The sequence below is a fragment of the Panthera onca genome, chromosome A1 (assembly GCF_046562875.1).
Source record: "Panthera onca isolate mPanOnc1 chromosome A1, mPanOnc1 haplotype 2, whole genome shotgun sequence".
In the NCBI taxonomy this organism is placed as follows: domain Eukaryota; kingdom Metazoa; phylum Chordata; class Mammalia; order Carnivora; family Felidae; genus Panthera; species Panthera onca.
In genome coordinates this window covers 208,427,925-208,447,177 of record NC_138339.1, presented here as the reverse complement: position 1 = coordinate 208,447,177, position 19,253 = coordinate 208,427,925, and the positions used below count along the sequence as shown (strand labels likewise).

At 35.3% G+C, this 19,253-nt stretch overlaps 1 pseudogene; it reads right to left on the bottom strand.

Moving 5' to 3' along the window:
• Window positions 1-2,059: 2,059 nt before the first annotated feature.
• On the bottom strand, window positions 2,060-4,063 carry LOC132680570 (ATP-dependent RNA helicase DDX3X pseudogene; annotated as a pseudogene).
• Between the last annotated feature and the right edge of the window lie 15,190 nt (window positions 4,064-19,253).

The window sequence follows — 19,253 nt, the reverse complement described above, 5'->3', positions numbered from 1 at the left end:
TCACAATTCAACAAGTAAAGTCTATTGATATTTCAGATTCGTGGAAAAACTTATGACTTTGGCAAAATATATATTAAACACATACAATTGGGAAGAATTGTTTTTTATGTATGTTACTACTTTTTGGGTTTACCTAACATTGCACTATAATTATTAGGGAAACATTTATGTCCCAACTTCATGTAACAAGGTTTACTGAATTAATTACTACAGTGTAGCATGTAAAGCACTTGGTCAGTTTAGCTTGAACCTGTGCTGAGTGCAAGTGCTGGCCAGCCCTCTGCTCTCAGTCAGGTGGTGGAATTTCTGTATGACCTTCTCCTAGGCCTTCAGCCCTAACTCCAGTTTTTTCTTTTAGTACTCTAATTAAGTCAAGGCTCTGTAGACATATTTTCTATTCCAACCAAAAAAAAAAAGTATAGAAAGGGTTTTCAATTTTATATTCCCCACTCCCCAGCATTATATAATTGAAATTATGTGTTTGCTTTCTAATATGAACCAAGAAAAGGACAAATTTCAGCAGAAAAATGATGTGGTATATATTCCCGACATGCTTGACCAATAAATAAAAATAAAAACTGAGTAAAAAAAATTACATATCTAACCTTATCCATGACACAGAAGCATGATAAGCCAGAAAAGCATACTGATCACTGTGCACAAGGCTTTCTTTTTGTTTTTCTCTCTATTTACTTTTTTTCCCTTAACTTCCACTAAAATATTTTTGAAGTGCCATCCTTAAGGAAGGATTTTTGAAAATCATTAATAGCTCAAATGTGGTTAATATGGCATATGTGATCAGAATAAGCAGACATTGGTGAACCTTTAGCTCATGATTAAGAGTTTTTAACTTCTGTCCTTGAGTCTCACAATAGCATCTCATTTCTTTTCATCCTCCTAGATTATGCTCCTTGAGCTCTTTTCGGTAAACACCAATCACTTGAAAATGAATATCCAGAAGATTAGCCATTTCAAGAGTCGTATGTCCTACCTTACTAAAATATGCTAATATATAAAATTCTAAAGGATGGAGTTTTGTTTTTTTTTAATCTTTGGATTTTTTTTCTATTCACTGCAAATATCACCACTAAATACTGAAGTATTATTGCAGGCATATTTTTTATATATAGCAAACATTAAAATCTGTGATTTAGTTAAATTTTTCTCAGACTGCAAGATTGCCTATAAAAATTATATAAGACGAACTCACATTCATGACAGATTTATTAAGGACAAGTGATATATTAAAACCTTGGAAGTTATATTTTACATTAAAGGTAAATTAAAACCATAAATTAAATGTGTGCACAGATGAGCCCGGTCTTAGCAAACAGTAATCAGGTTCTGTTTAATTTTCCTGTACTAGATAGATTCATCAAGACTCACTGAGTCTCTCTAGTAATTTTCCACATCCCCTTATGTCTGACATTTGCTTCATTAGAATCAGGTCTCCTTGCAATCATAAGGCAAAACACATTCTTATATTAAGGAGAAAGGATGGCATTGCCATTACAATATTTTAATCTGGAAAACATATATCTGCTGTTCTCTGTAATGACATATTTGGGAAGTCAAATAGCCTTTAGAGAGAGGTTTACTGTAATAAAGTCCGTCTACTCCTTAAATACTTAAATAGGGAATCGAGTTTTGTTTGTAACTGTGTGCTTGTTTTAAAATGCACAGATTTTTTTTTTAACTTTAGCTTATGTTCCATCAGTTTGTTTTGTCAAAACAAGTAATATCTTGAGTATTATCAAGTCAACAGGACATCAAAACAAAAATTTGTGTAAAGTTAAAGGCACAGTACATTAACAGACAAATGATCCTGTTATAAAGTTATAAATGTAGTTTGGGATGGGGTGGGCAGGAGGGCAGTTACTCTAAAGTATAGGAACTGACGTCTTGAAAGTATCTTCCTGAAGAGGGCTGATTACTCCTTTCATCTCTTCTTATGACCTTAAGTTCTTTTAAACAAATCAGTGGAATATCACAGTTGGTAACTTGTGAGTTCTTGAGGCTATACAGGTATTGTCGGGCTACATTAAATGTGGTTTCCCTATTAGTTTGTTGGACGGAGTGACCCACTGCCAAGCAGATTCAGTTGTCTCATGGCAACTCCTGAGTACACCCCTTGGGAGTTGTAATTTCCTCTAAATCCTTACTAGTGTAAAAGCCTCCATAACCATCTCTAGCAAACTCTCTGCTGCTGTAGAGTTGCTACCACTGTGGCAAGTGCTCCCACACAGAGTTGATACAGAAGCTGGAATTGCTAGTGCCAGTACTATGTTGATAGTCTCTGGCACCAAATTATCTACTGAATCTACGACTCCTGGAATGCACACAACTGCTACCCTTGCAGTGGTGTTCATATGCCGTATTTCTAACCAAGATGGCAGTACTTGTTTAGTCCCTGCAAGAAGATCCAACAAACCCTTGGTAACATTTATGCTTCTCTTAAGAGAACAAGGTAGCAGTTTTCCTATACATTCTGCAAAGCCAATGTGATGTACGTTTCTTCAATATCATTGGCGAGTCAAAATTGACAAGTTGTTTCATATTTGAAACACCCAATCTTCTTGATGCTATTGATATAGCCACTAGAATTGGACTTTTTCCAGAAAGGAACAGGTGAAGGCCTCTTCTCTGTCTCTATAAGGCTGTTCCTCATGGATACTGGTGTAAGTGTATCCTTTTTTGTATAAAAAAAATCCTCCAGAGAATCTGCACCCTTTTTGGTCTCTGCAAACGCTAAGGGTCAGCGAATCCTTGCCTTTTGAAAGTCAAGCCGAAACTACCATTTGTCTGACTCCTTCTGTAGGATATTCTCAGAAGTAGAACCAATCTTCCCACAGCCAGAAAGATATATTCATCAAAGAAATCATGAGCAAGCATCATTATTTCCCTAGGGAAAGTAGCACTAAACATCATGGAATGGTGATCTCCCTTTGATACCATGCTATTTTTTCAAGTATTTTACATATTTGAGCTTCAAACTCCATAGCCAACATACTATCAGCTTTATCCAATACCAAATATTGTCAGAAGTCTAATCCAATATTTCCTCTTTCCATCATATCTACAAGGCCTCTTAAATGGTACTAACAAGTAGCATCCATGTTCTAAGTCTTAAATCTGCTGACCAATATTGGCACCACCAGAAATAATCCAAAGAAAAACCCTAGATTGGTATGAAAAACCCTAGATATAGCTTTCTCATAGGTCAGTACTGCCAATTCTCTCATTAGTGCTAATACCAAGAAAACTGGATATTTTTTTGCAGCTCCCAAACCTTCTCTTTTCTTTTCTGGTCCTCAAAGTCCCCCTGGACCATCGGAATATATCAGACTCAAGATGGGCAAGAGAAATACTGCAGTTTCTACAGAACCTGTTTGGGTACAAGCCATCAAATATCTTTTCTCTTTGATGGTAAGAATAGCGTCCCTCTGCACTGAAGTCAGGGGAGTATAACAAATAAACTGTTTCTCAGGATGATTTCTCCCCTCTCAACATCACTGAAACTTTCATTATGTGGGAGACAATTGTTGCCTGTTGCCTCAATTGGAATGTCATATTTCTCAAAGTTAATTCCAGTCTTATCTCCAGAGAAGGGTTTCTGTTCCAAGCATTCACTTAATGGGAGGGGTTTTGATCAATCATCGTCATCTGATTTGTCATACCACCAACTGTTTCCACCATATTCAAGTTTGTCAGAGCCACTTCCGTAATCATGGCTGCCAGTGCTATCAGTCTCCTTGACCGTGATCACCAAACCTTCCCCTTTATCCACTTCCACAATCACTGAGAAACTAGACTTTCCTCTTGAGTCACCATGGACCTCAAAACTGTTGTGCACATCCTTTATTCAAACTATGAACTGTCTTTATCATAGACTGTTTTAGTAACTTCTCTGTTCCTTAAATGCGGAGGAATATAGCACCCTTGGCTATCATCTGTAACTCCTCTATGCTGAATTATCAGAAAAATTCAGATATGCGTTAGCAAGCTGCTGGTTCAGTCTGAGCTCATTTTATACCACCACAGGATCCATATCTGAAGAGTACAGAGAACTCAGAATGGCTCTCTAAAATGTGCAGAGTGTTGTTTCAAAAAATGAGGTCTCCAGATATATAACCATGTTTGAGAAAAGTATTTTTGAACAAATTATGACAAAAAAAGTTTTAAGACATTATTATTCAATAATTATAAAGCATGGCTGAGCAAACTATTTGATACAGGTATATTTCGACATTTTACACAGTTTCTGGATGAATTTTAAATTATTTAAAAATCATCTCTTCATATTTGTTTAATTGATAAATCTCTAATCATGCTGTCATTTTAGATTAAACATTACTATATACATTTCAGTCAAAAAGACTGTGATTTTGAACTTTTTTACTTGTTTATTCTATTCTGAGTTACAGTGTGATTTATGGTCTATACTTTTCTCTTTAATAAGGAGTTTACTTAATTAAGTTTTTGGCCACTAAACAAAGAATTATGAATTCACTTAATGGTTTGCAAGTAGCATGATGTAATACTACAAAATCAAAGCTATAATTTTAGGAATTGTTTTGAATTCCAATTCTGATCATAAATGGGTTTGTATCAAATATTATGTATAGATAGAATCACTATGACTATATGGATCTGGGAACATATTGTTCAAACAAACATAATAGCTAATATTTCTTGACATATTCAAGGTTAAATGTTGACAGGTGCTGTGCAAACTCTTCACCCTCCTCCTTTTAAATATTACATGTAAAATGCAACATGAGTAAATGCCACAGGTTAATAGATTTCCATAATCCTGTTCTATGTATAGAATTTTTCAGGTCCCAAGATACAATGCAAATAATCCAATTCCCAATACAAAATAAATTATTTTATTAGTGATGTTTTCTGGATTATGCACAGATAAAGTAAATCAATGCTTTTTGTACTTTTTGTTTCTTTGCTATTGATAAGGGATAATGAAATACAAGCCTTCAGAATGACATGATTTTCAAGCTGTAAAAGACCTACAAAAATATATACCTGGCCCATAATTTTATAGATGAAGAAATGGAGGTAAAGACGTTAACAGACTTGCCTATGTCAAGCTTGCTATCTACGACAGATTTGAGAGAATATCAACATACCTGATTCCTAGGTCAATGTATTTTTCTCTACAAGATACAACCTTTCCTTTCAGCTAACACAAATGCATAATAAAGGAATGTTTCACATTGATACTATTATTCCTTGAATTCAGCCTTTCTGTTTCACAATTATTATGCTTTCTGGATTAACTAGGAAAATAACCATCAGATTTCTTCTTTTTGTTCTGAGTACACAGTTGTTCCAAACTCTACCTTATGTGAAATTTTCTACCTCTACAAAAACCCATTGCATATCAGAAAATTAATTTCTTCTCTTTCTCAGATATTCAGAAATGTCCCATAAATAATTGCAGCAAAAGGCTTAAGGAGAGGGCAAGCCATATGTTTAGAAGTTTGCATTTGGTGATAATTTAAGCATTCTTGGTGAAGAATGTTTAAGTATGTGAAATATGTATGCTTTTTCACCTTATATATGATTTCTGAGGAAAGAAAATAGAGAAGATCAAACTTTAGTTCAGGAAAATCCTTCCTTCCCTCCCCCTCCCTCCTGATTTGTTTCTCTTCCTTTTCTTTTTTTTTTCTTGCTTTAAAATATTAATGCAAAGTGAACATGGTGGTACATACTAGAGAATCAATGTTTTCTAATTTTATATATGTTCAGTACAGCATGACTAAAAATAAATAATCAGAATATTTACATACCTTAATTCGTAACTACTAAAATTGGAAGATTAACAAACTATATGTATATAATTTTAGAAGAGAAGTTCAAATGACATAACATTCAATATATACTTTAGCTTAACTTTACATTCTGAACCCTCAGCTCTCAAATGAAATATCAAAACATTTTTCCTTATGGTTATTTAAATGGAGAGCAAACATTCCCAAAACTGTGTAGTGTGGGATTTAATTAGGGGAGATTAGTGGTCGTTTGGTCCCTTGAACTTAGTAGTTTGTTCCCTGAAAGTTAGAAATATGAAAAACTATGTCCTCAGGCTTTTCTTCCTCAAGTTATAAATAATCCCCAAACAAGCATACTAGCTGTAAAAAAGAAAAAAGGGGGGAAAAAACAGAGACAATAAAAGTCTACATACTCTTCAAATACCTGCATTTCTAATCCAATGAATAATAAGGCAACTGGTCCCCTTATTACCACTGAGCAGGAGGTGGTCAATGAGGAAATCTCTAGAGATCCACGTATTGCCAAACTATTAAGATTATCTCCTTCACAGCCCCAGGACTGAAAGCCATGTCACTAGGTACATATTTTTTTAAAATTATGATTTATTAATCTTTTTAATCATTTCCTCCCACTCAAAAATAAAAGTAAGGAAACTATCTGATTTCCTAAATAATGGCTATTGAGAATCATTTAGATTTTTATTATTAATATACAGTGCCGAAGAAAAACTCTGCAACAAAGTAATTCCAGAAAATTTCTTACCTAGCCATATCCATCAACCAGCTCTATCTCTGAGTTATCATATTCAGTCAGTTTCATTAAACTTAATTGTGAAAAAAAGATAAAGTAATATAGGGTTTTACCTTTTCTCTTCATTTCCATATACTATGAAAACAATTCACTGAAGTTTATACAAGTCTACTATCTACTGTTTTAGTCCATTCAGGCTGCAATAACAAAATGCCACAGACTGGGCACTGTATACACACTAGATAATCATTTCTCCCAGTTCTGCTGGAGTTGGAAGTCTGAGATCAGGGTGCCATCATGGTCAAATGAGTGTTCTTGTGTCCTCACATGGCAAAAGGGGCCAGGAATCTCTTTGAAACCTCTTTTATAAGGCATTAAACCCCATTCAGCAGGGTTCCATCTCTATGACTTAAGCATTTCTGAAAGGTCCCACCTACTAATACCATCACCTCCAGAGGTTAGGATTTCAACATGCGAACTTTGGGGGATAAAAACATTCAGAGCATAGCATCTGCTATGAGATTTGAATTCTCATTTGCCTTATAGGTTGCTTATAAGAAAATTACTTTACTTCTTTGATTTGTTTCATAGTATCTTCAGTATTCTACAATATTTTTTTTTCTGGCAATGTTGTTATGAGATCAATTAGATTATATAAATACCAAATTTCAGTGATACTTCGGTATGCATTGATGGCAAAATTAGGTTTTGCCTCTTTTTAATGACTTATACTTCCTTTTTTAACTCTAAAATTAAATCAGTTAATATTAAATGTCTTTTCAGTTGTCCGTTGGTAAATTCTGTTATAAGACAGAAATTTTGTCTGTCTTATTTGTGTTGACTCCCCTTGTAGTAGATTCCTGGCACTTAGTAAAATTTCAATGAACATATAGCAAATAAATAATTCTGGGGTTTCCAGTTCTGCATGTCAGGAGCTTGGAAGGTACCACTCCATCCTAAAAACAAGTAAAAAAGCTGAAGAGACTGACAAAATTGTCACTTTTCTAGAATCCCTTAGAAAGGTGAAGACAAGGCAAACCACTGTCCCTAAGAGAATCTGACCAACAAACAAATACACAGAATAACAAACTTAGCAGAGTACAGACTCCAGCAGAAACTGCTGCAGGAACTAGTGTCAGGGTAAGAGACCTGAGCTGTAATTGCCAAATTGCTGGAGGCTCAGTGTGTGCAACTCAGTGTTAAAAACTCCACAGGGAGGGGTGCCTGGGTGGCTCAGGCTGTTAAGCATCTGACATTGGCTCAGGTCATGGTCTTATGGTTTGTGAGTTTCAGCCCATGTCCTGTGAGTTCCAGCCTCGCTTCACTTTGGGATTCTCTCTCTCTCTCTCTCTCTCTCTCTCTCTCTTTATCCCTCTCTCACTCTCTTTGCAACTTGCTCACTTGCAGGCTCTCTCTCTCTCTCTCAAGCAAAAACAAAACAAAACAAAACACTCCATGGGGAACCCAGTCCTCGGGGGACACCCACAATATGAGGTTTACCTCTAGAGGCTCAACCGGGTTCTCACTAATCCCTTGCAGCTTCCGGCAGGGGTAAGGAAAAAGGAGCTATTTTGAAATATACCAGACATGGCCTGCCCTTAGGAGAAACTGTTTAACCTGATGAGATATTATCAGAACCTAATTTACCTGGGAGAAGGAAAAACTCAACTTCATACTACTTTAGCCCATGTGTCCCATCCAAGGAAGTGGGGGGAGGGTAAGAAAAAAATGAAAACACTTGTAATGTTCACAGTCCTGAGGCATAGGCTCATTAAAAACCTGAGACCTGATCACAGGACTGTAGAATGCTCCCCCACCCCCCACACATCTCACTACCACATCCTAAAGGCCTATTTACAGCAGTTCTTACCAGTCTCTCCTGTCTGACTAAAAAGAAAAATTATAAGACATACCTAAAGGCAAAAAAAAAAAAAAAGAAACCAAACAAACCAAAAAAAAACCCCACACAATTTGAAGAGACAGAAGCAGACATGACAAGGATGTTGGAATCATCAGAAGGAGAATTTAAAACAATTCTGACTAATATGCTAAGGGATCTCATGGATAACATAGCAGCATCCAAGAACAGATGGGCAAAATAAACAGAGATGGAAATCCTAAGAAAGAACCAAAAATTTTTTGTAGATAAAAAAATCACTGTAACAGAAATGAAAACTGACTTTGATAGGTTTATTAGTAGACTGGAAAGAGTTTCTGGTCTTAAAGATATCTCGATAGAAACTTCCCAAACTGTAAAGCAAAGGGAACAAAGACTGAAAAAGAATAAGATAGAATATCCAAGTACTGTGGGGTAACAATAGAAGGTATAACATAGGATAATAGAAATACTAGAAGGAGAAGAAAAAAAGAAAGGATCAGAAGAAATATTTAAGACAATAATGACCAAGAATTTCCCCAAATTAATGCCAGACACCAAACCACAGATCTAGGAAGCTATGAAAACATCAAACAAGATAAATGCAACAACAACAACAACAACAACAAAAACCTACATGTAAAAATACCATTTTCAAAATACATTTATCCAAAAGATGTGAGGTGAGAATTTATATCCACATAAAATAGGGATGTTTACAGCAGCTTTATTCATAATTGCCAAAACTTAGAACCAATCAAGATGTTCTTCAATAGGCGAGTGGATAAATAAACTGTGGTACATACAGACAATGGAATATTATGCTGTCATTCAGTGCTAAAAAGAAATGAGCTATCGAGCCATGAGAAGTCATGGAGGAAACGTAAATGCATAATGACCAAGTGAAAGAAGTTAATCTAAAAGCCTATATACTATATGACATTCTATAAAAGCTAAACTATGGAGGCAACAAATAGATCACTGCTTTCCAGGAACTGGGCTTGGGAGTGAGGAGGGATGAATAGAATAAGCACAGGGAAATTTTATGGCACTAAAAATATCCTGTATGATATTATAATGATAGACATATATTTTTATACATTGGTCCAGAACCATACAATGAACATCAAGAACAAGCCCTAATGTAAACTATAGATGAACTTTGTGTGACTACAATGTGTCAACATCAGTTTATCAACTGTAATAAATGTGCCATTCTTGGTGAAGGAAGTTGATAATGGGGGGAAGGCTCTACATGTGTAGGAACAGGAGATTTATGGGAAATCTCTGCATCTTCCTCTCAGTTTTTCTGTGAACTTAAAACTATCTATAAAAGTCCTTTAAGGGAAGCCTGGGTGGCTCAGTCAGTTAAGAATCTGACTCTTGTTTTCAGCCCAGGTCATGATCTCATGGTTCATGAGTTCGAGCCTCACATTGGGCTCCACACTGACAGTGCAGAACCTGCTTGGGATTCTCTCTCTCTACCCCTACCCGAATTGCACATGAATTCTGTCTCTCTCTCTCTCTCTCTCAAAATAAATAAATTAATTAAAAAAATAAAGCCCTTTAAAATAATAATAATGATATACTAGTCTTATTATTATTATAAATGTTACTACTTATTATCATTTTATATTACAAATATTATTATTATTATGAAGCATATACATTTCTTTCTATATGCTACTGCCAACTCAAATAGGTAATATCATGCTCACAAATTTAAGAATTATATATATATACATATATATATATATATATAATATATATATAATGCTATAAAAGTTAAGAGGATAAATGTAAATTTATTATGCTATCATATTGAAGCAATGGAAAACCAGTTGTAAATAAATTTACTTTGGTAATACTGAGATATTCATTTAAAATTTACTTTTCCAAAATTATAGCTGAGTTAATACATGTATAATTATCTCCATTTAATACATCTGGAGAAATTGAAGTGTTCTTATACTGAGGTGAAAAATACATGTAACATGACAGGGCTTAGATTACAGCACTGGCTATGTGTCTGAAATCCTTCTTTCTACTCTCCATATGAAACTCTGTCCCTCCCCACCGTATTTTGCACTGAATCCAGTGAAGTTACTTGAATTCATATGTTCACCCCAAAATCTAACCAGTTTTCTTGGCTCCACCTCCAGGGTAAACAATGACTTCTCTACTGAAGTGGACTTCTTTACCTCTAAGTTTAGATTTTAACTAGATACGATTCTGGAAATTGAGGTATAGGACAACTTTAACCTAGGCATTTTATTTTTAAAGTGTTTTGGGGCACCTGGGTGGCTCAGTCAGCTAAGTGTCCAACTTTTTTGGTTTCGCCTCAGGTCATGATTCCCCGGCTTTGTGGGTTCCAGCCCCGCATCAGGCTCTGTGTTGACAGCTTAGAGCCTTCTTGTGACCCCCTGTCTCTCTCTCTCTATTTCTCTTAAAATAAATAAATAAACTTAAAAAAATTAAAAATAAACAGTGTTTTGCCAAAGATATCATTCACTGTTGTTCTTATACCTCTGCAGTGTAAACAGTATAACCACTACGTCAATATACCAAAGATCTCCCTAAGGCCTAATTTAATAAAGAATGAATATTTTTTCATTTCTGATACAAGTATCAAAAAATAATTATGATGAGATGTTGCCTACAAGATGACTTTTAGCATGGATGCTTTGAGAATTTGTTATTGTTTTTTTATAGTGATACTATTATAGTAAAAATAATAAAATGCTAAGTACTAGGAGGAAGAGAAATGGTATAATTTAAATTATAATATTTTTGTGAGACTCTAGATTAATATACTCTGATTACATCTGGCATTTAATTAATTTATTTCATTTATTTCATTTCAATACCTGCATTACAAAAATGTCATTGATATAGCACTTTCATTCAGATCACCAAATATTGAGTGATGTTAGAAATTTGCAATCATGTGCTAAGCACTAGAGATTTTTAAGAGAATGTCATGATCTTTCTCTCTCTCTTTCCTTGTTCCTTTAGTAGAGTGCAATCTATTGGGGAAGACATTATAATGAAATCATCATGTATTGCAGTATATAAAATACCTGTACTATATAAATGCAGATTATCAGTGGCAGACAGATACAAAGTGATCAAAGTAGCAGGTATCAGAAAAGAGACATGGACATTACATATCAGTAGAAATAGAATCTAGTCCAGGCTTTTCCATTGCCTTAATGTGAAATCTTGAGCAAACAGTTTCACGTTTGATCAAGTTCCTTTAATCATTAAATTACTGACCAAGAGTTAAAATAGCTGATATTTCTTGGGAAGTTTTACTTTATGTAAAAACCTACTCTGGCTACTCCCATGAATATGATGATCTTATTGAGTGAAAACTGAAGCCTTAGAGGTAGCACATAAAGAGAGCATAGCATCAAGGAATCATATCATGGTGCTCTACCCCCTGCTAGTTAATGCATTCAGCAAGCAAATCACAATACAATTTTCTAAGGTCCCAGAGGGGGAAAAAGTGTAATTGTATGAAATAGGATTAAAAAAATGGAAGACAGCACATGAATTCAGCTACCTACGTGAGGAAGATAACATTTCCTTTTTTTTTTTTTTTTCATTGCATCTAGACTAGTTTTTGTTAAGGTAGCAGCTATTGATAAAAATGAAATATAAAAGACATTTACAGTTATAAATAAATCCTAAGGATGTTAAGCACATCATAGAGAGTAGAGTCAATGATATTGTAACAACTATGTATGGTGACAGTAACTAGAGTTATCATGTGAGCATTTTGTAATGTACGCAAATGTCAAATAACTAAGTTGTACACCCGAAACTAATAGAATATTGAGTGTCAGCTAGAATAATAAAAGAAGACATTTTGAAGTGTGATTTCACAATACAAATCAGACCACCCTGGATAATGTCAATGTTTCTGTTTCTGCTTTTGATCTAGATGGGGATGTTATAACATGAGGCAGGGGCTGATAGGAGCAGAGGTGTTAAAGTATTTCCATTAAAGCAAGTGAAATTACAGAGTGAAACTTTAAAGCTTTCCTCATGTTAAAGCAATTCCCTTTCATTGGAAGGGTATAGACCTGTCCTACTGGCAGAACTCTTCAGTATCTTAATTGCAAAAATTTCCTCAGATAATAAAATCTATTTCCCCTTAAATGAATATCCCTTCCTTTTAAATTAAAATTTAAAAGTTACTGGCAAACTGATTTTTGCCTTACATTTACCCTCAAGCAAGAAGAAGAGGAAATGGATCGGGTGTTAGATATGTTCATAAAAACATTCAGTTTGTGTGAAAGAAAACTTTTATCTTTCCTGAAGGTATTAATCAAAACCTAGTACCCGAAGTAGCTAAGCTTGTGATAAGATAAATTGTGGAATACACACAGAACCTAAGATGTACCTAATATATAAATGTGATACATTCTACAAACTTCTGCATAAGTATATTCCCCTCCAGAAAGTGTTTCTTTGTGAGTTTTTGCTCTCTTCTGATATTATAGAATTATTAGGACATACAGCTATTAAATAGGAACCTCATGAAGTTAAGACACAGAGTTCAGGAAACACTTTTATAACTTAACAATTGTGAAGATACTTACTGCCTGCTGCTTAAGAAAGTTGATCCTGGGGATATATAAACCATTAGACCTTGAGAAAGTATCTAAAGAAATGTACTGTTACCCCTGTAGGTAGCTATATGCTCCATCTGGGTGAACTGAACTGTGCAAATTAGCATGTGATCACAAACCAAGACCAAAATAAATCCAAGTCATGAGGGAAAGAAATCAAACAGGAAGGATGAAAGAAAGTAAAGAAGAACCCCTGTCTCTTTTTCCAATTGCTTTCTTATTAGGTTTTTAAAGGAATTTGTGTTGGATGAGAAAGATTTTTACTCAGATCCACAGATATATTTTCTTATATATTTGGGAAACAGTGAGGGTATAGAAAAATATATGGGCTTAAGATGGGATGAGCAAATCAATAGTACCTGAAAAGATTCAATGAATTGGAAAGAATCATCTATTCTTAAATCATCTATAAGCTTCACTAAATTAAATGCATCTAAAGAGAAATCACAATTCTTTCTCTTTAGAAAAGGTTTAGGACTAGCAAGAACATTTCATTGAATTTTATTTTAGGACAAACTAAATGTTAAATTCCTTACGATAATATTTGTGAGTACCTATTATGAGTACCTATTATGTTATATTCTACCTTTAGCTCAAATGTGTGTAAATCACACAAACACACGTATTTAATGGTTTGAGTGTGTAGAATGATGACATCACATGCGCACCAAGAAGGCATGAAACAGGGCTGACTCCCAAGGAGGTCTGAAAATAACTTGAAAAAGCAGGAAAAGCATATTGACTGGGGTTGCAGTGTGAGATTGTGGTGAAGGTTTCCTATGTGAGGGCTGGGTGTGCTCTGAACTTCCCCTGAGCGCCAAAGGAGGGCGCACTCAGGCTTTCTGATCCGTTTGCCAACTTCTGTTTGATGGCCCGAATGTGGTCTAACTGCAACTGTTTCATGTGTGGGTGAGAAGAATGTGTTTTCTGTTGGGTTTGGACGGAGTGTTCTATAAATGCTAAAATGACCAAGTTAACTGATAGTACTGTTCCGGTCAACTCCACCTTAGCTGATTTTTATAACAAAGAAGTTTCAAATTCTCCAACTTTTTAATTGTAATTTAGATTTTTTCTTTGTGTATTATTTATCCTCTTTTAAAACTATTTTAGTGGTTCTTCTAGTATTCACAACATGTATATGTAAGTAATGTATATACACAATGAAATTTCACTGTAACGCTTCATGTGTGGTGCAGTTGCTGAACGGATTTCAGCAGAGTTGGGAAAGAGAGACTGAGCTGACTGAAGTCAATTGGCCAATTAAAGGAACAAGCCAAAAAAGTGGAAGAGTTAAGTGTTTAATCATTTGCTGCAATGGATAATAAGCAAAAGGCTAAAACCAAGGAAGCCCATCCCCCACTCCTAGTCCATTTTCCCCCACAGAACCACTCCTGCTCCATTTGCCCCCACCAATCAAGGGGCAATGCAGATGTGGGGGTCGGCTCACTGTTGGCCCAAAGTCTCTGGCACTTTCATGGACCCTGAAGTCAGGGAGAGCTAGAGGGAAAGGATAGGAGTGGAAAAGTACTAGGAACTGAGGTTGGGGAAAAGTGTCTTCATTGTTTCTACTTCCCCTTCCTCCCCCATATGAGACATCAGCGGAGGAGCCTAAAAAAGACCTCTGTCCAAGGCCTCAGATAAAGAGACCTAGAAATGGAGGTGATGGCAGTAGAAATGCACGCCTGTGAAGAGCATGACTGTCCAGGGGGCCTCAGACCTTGACTCAACTTCCTTCAGAGACTGTAGTATACCATGTCTGTGTGGAGAGAGCAGCTTTCCTCTGTAAGATATGACAAGTAAAGCCTTTGTAATTGCCTGTACTCAGGCCTGAAAAATCACACATAGATTTTTCGTTTTTGTTTTTTTGAAGTTTTTAATTTAATTTAATTTATTTTTTCAATATATGAAATTTATTGTCAAATTGGTTTCCATACAACACCCAGTGCTCATCCCAAAAGGTGCCCTCCTCAATACCCATCACCCACCCTCCCCTCCCTCCCACCCCCATCAACCCTCAGTTTGTTCTCAGTTTTTAAGAGTCTCTTATGCTTTGGCTCTCTCCCACTCTAACCTCTTTTTTTTTTTTTTTTTTTTCCTTCTCCTTCCCCATGGGTTTCTGTTAAGTTTCTCAGGATCCACATAAGAGTGAAAACATATGGTATCTGTCTTTCTCTGTATGGCTTATTTCACTTGTACCCCAATGTTTATAGCAGCACTCTCAACAATAGCCAAATTATGGAAAGAGCCTAAATGTCCATCAACTGATGAATGGATAAAGAAATTGTGGTTTATATACACAATGGAGTACTACCTGGCAATGAGAAAGAATGAAATATGGCCCTTTGTAGCAACTTGGATGGAACTGGAGAGTGTTAGGCTAAGTGAAATAAGCCACACATAGGTTTTTAACTAGGAACCAAACTTCGCAGTTACCTTTATGAATTTATCCTCCATTCCTCTCTGGTATGCTTTATGACATTGCTGCCATTTATATCAATTATTCATATGTTGTACACACCCAACACATTGTTGGTACAGTGCTTTGAACAGTGGTTGTCTTTTACATCAACAAAGAATAAAGAACATAAATGATTTTATTTTGTTTTCATTTGTGGTTTTTGCAACCCTCTTCTTTAGGTAGTTCTAAGTTTCTGACCTATATCTTTTTTGTTCCTGCCTGAAGAATTTTTTTTTACATTTCTTTTATAACAAGTCTGCTAAAAAATGATTTCCCTCATTTTTTTTTTTTCAGTCTTTACTTCTCCTTCACTTTTGAAGGATAATTTCCCTGGATATAGATTGGAATAGATTTCTAGATTTTTTTTCCATCTCTGAACAGTTATTTTAATCCATACTGCTTTTTTGCATGTTTTTTTAATGAGAAGTCTGCTGAAATACTTATCTTTATTTCTCTATATGTAAGAGTTTATTTTATTTTTTTTTCTTTTTCTTCCTTTAATATTCTCTTCTATTTCCCCCCAGAGTTTAAATATGATATGCCTAGTTTTATTTTTTTGGGGGGGAGTTTGTTTTTGTTTTTCTAATATTGCTTGTGGTTCTCTGAGATTCCTGAATTTATGGATTAGTACCTATTATTAATTTAGTAATAATTGGCCATATTACTTTAAATATTTCTTCTGGGGCACCTGGGTGGCTCAGCCAGTTAAACAACTGACTTTGGCTCAGGTCTAGGTCTTGGGGTTTGTGAGTTTGAGCCCAGCATTAGAGCCTACTTCCTGTCCTGTCTTCCCCTCTCTCTGCCCCTTCCCAGTTTGTGCCTAGCCATTCACACCCACATGCACACTCTCTCTCAAATATGAGTAAACATTGAATAAATGAATAAATAAATATTTCTTCTACCATTTTTTTCTTACTACTGGTTTTCCAATTATGTGTAAGTTATTCCTGGTTATTATCATTATTATCGTACAGTTCTTGGATGTTGTGCACTTTTCCTTTTTTTTTTTTTCTTTTTTTTTTTTAATTCATTTTCTCTTTGGGTTTTAGTTTGGGAAGTTTCTATTGACCTATCTTCAAATTCATTGATTCTTTCCTCAGCTGTGTAGAATCTATTAAGGAACCTGTTCAAGCCATTTTTCAGTTTTGTTCCTGTATCTTTAACTTCTAGAATTTCCTTTAATTCATTCTCAGTATTTTCATGTCTCTGTTAATATATTATCTACATATTCTTTTGCACTGTTTATTTTTTCCTTTTGGTTCCTCACCAAAATAATTATATCTCCTGTCTGATAATTCCCACATGGGTCATATCTCAGTCTGTTTTTTTTTTTTCTTCAAGTTTTTATTTAAATTCTAATTAGTTAACATATATGGTAAAATTGGTTTCAGGTGTAGAATTCAGTAATTCATGACTTCAGAGTCTCATTCTGATGGTTGCTTTAATTCTTCAGAATTTGTTTTTCTTGCCATTTAGCATGCCTTTCAATGTGTTTTGGTTTTTTTGTCAAGTGATGCCAACATGCTATATAGAGTGATAAGGACTGAGATAAATGGGCCTTCATTGCGAGGATTTATGTTAATCTGGCTGAGGGTTGGGCTATGTTACTATATATTTTGGATATAGGTACCATAGACATCAAATTCCTTTAGTGTCCTTGTTTTTGTCTTCTTATGCTTTAAGGTTTCCTTTTGTGCAGATTCTGAGAGAGATTCTGTGTCTGACATTTCTTTTAGCTGTAGTTCATAGCTATTATCCTGGAGGCTCATGGTTTGGTGGTGGGACATGGGGGAGGGAGTATTCTATAATTTCATGATTTTGTCTGTCTTTTCATGGACTACTTTTAGGGGTATGGCTTTCACAAGTGTTTCTGTTCCCCCTCCAATGAAATAGACTTTTGCCCCAGACATCTGTTTCATTTCCTATGAGCAGCATTCACATCTATTTTTTGAAACCTTATATTCTGCTGATTTTTCCCCTTTGATAAAACAAACAAACAAACAAACAAACAAACAAACAAAAAACCTGTAACTGGGACATAATTCTCTTTTTCCAGTTAAGGTAACGTTTCAGAATATCCCTTTAGGTAATTTTTCCCCCTCAAGATTAGAACTTTTTTTAAAAAAATTTAATGTTTATTTTTTGAGTGAAAGAGAGAGAGTGCAAGTGGGGCAAGGACAGAGAGAGGGTGACAGAGGATCCAAAGCAGGTTCTTCACTGACAGCAGCGAGCCTGGTGTGAGGCTTGAACTGTGAACTAAGATCATGACCTGAGCCAAAGCCAGAGGTTCAGCCAACTGAGTCCTCCAGGCGCCCCAAAATTAGAACTTTATTTAAAATTTTTTTTAATGTTTTAATTTATTTTTGAAGGAGAGAGAGACAGAGTATGAGCAGGAGAGGAGCAGAGAGAGAGGGAGACATAGAATTTGAAGCAGGCTCCAGGCTCTAAGCTGTCAGCACAGAGCTCAACGTGGGGCTCAAACTTACAAACTGTGAGATCATGACCTGAGCCGAAGTCAGACACTTAACCGACTGAGCCACCCAGGCGCCCCCAAAATTAGAACTTTTAAAAGAAGAAGAGTTTCAGCAGTTTTCCAGGTCATTACTGTCCCCTCACTCTGATCATGCCAGGAAAGAATTTTTCTCAGATCCAATCCTTGAGGAACTGCAGGGAATCCTTACATAAAACTCTGCATACCTATGAGGGATGACTTATGACAGTGAGCCCCAGGAGTTTCTCACTCTCACTATATGCTTCACTCAGCTTACAGCAACCTTATAAAATAGACATTTTAGTGTTCCTACCACCCTATTATTCTAGCAGCTTCTGCTGCAGGTAATAAAATTTCGGGATTTTTATCTCTTTGGATGTGCTGATTTTTCAAGATCTCAGTGTAGGCGTTTGTGCAACTACGTCAATAATCTGATGGGTCTCAGAAAAGCCACAGGTTTTCAGCTTGTATCGCTTTTTCTTGTCATAAAGACAATGATGACTTCCAATATGTTTACATTTCATATCTGATACTGGCAGTCCTAAAGAGCAACTTGTGATTCAGGTCCAAGCACATCCAACCAATGGTGACCCAGTAAGAATCAAACATCAAACCCACATGACTCCGTACATAGGGAAGCGTGCTTCCAGTGAATTTAATCAAAACTCTTTGAAAATGGTTGACTTGCACACCATTTTGCCCAGGAACAATGTTATTTTAGGGGGTTTTGGTTCTTTTTAACTTAAAATAAAGTATTTTACCTAATCATAGTAACAGAACATGGAAGTGTGGCTTAGAAAATTAAATGTTTTATAATACTATTGTTCATATGGGGAAAATATGTTTCAGGTTTCTCATAAGTAATGATAAACAAGTTCTTGAAACACAACCAGGCTATAAATTGTAGTCTGCCTTTAGAGAGTAGATATATACAAAACCTGAAGAAAGTGCTAGAGCTTAATCTTAGCATTAAAACATCTAAGAAAAAATTACTTACTTAAAATGTGCATTTATTACTTCAATACATGGTGATAATTATCTGTATTTTGTCTCTTAATGTCATGTATTCATTATATAATTTATTTATTTTCATACAGATGGAACACGAAGGTACATTGTTTAGGAATAGGTATTGTACTTAGTGAGGCTTCAGTTATTTCAAAGAAATCACTAACATTTATTATAGGAAAGGGGACAAAGGAAGGAAACAGAACATGAATCAATTGCACTATACAGATATGAATATCTAAA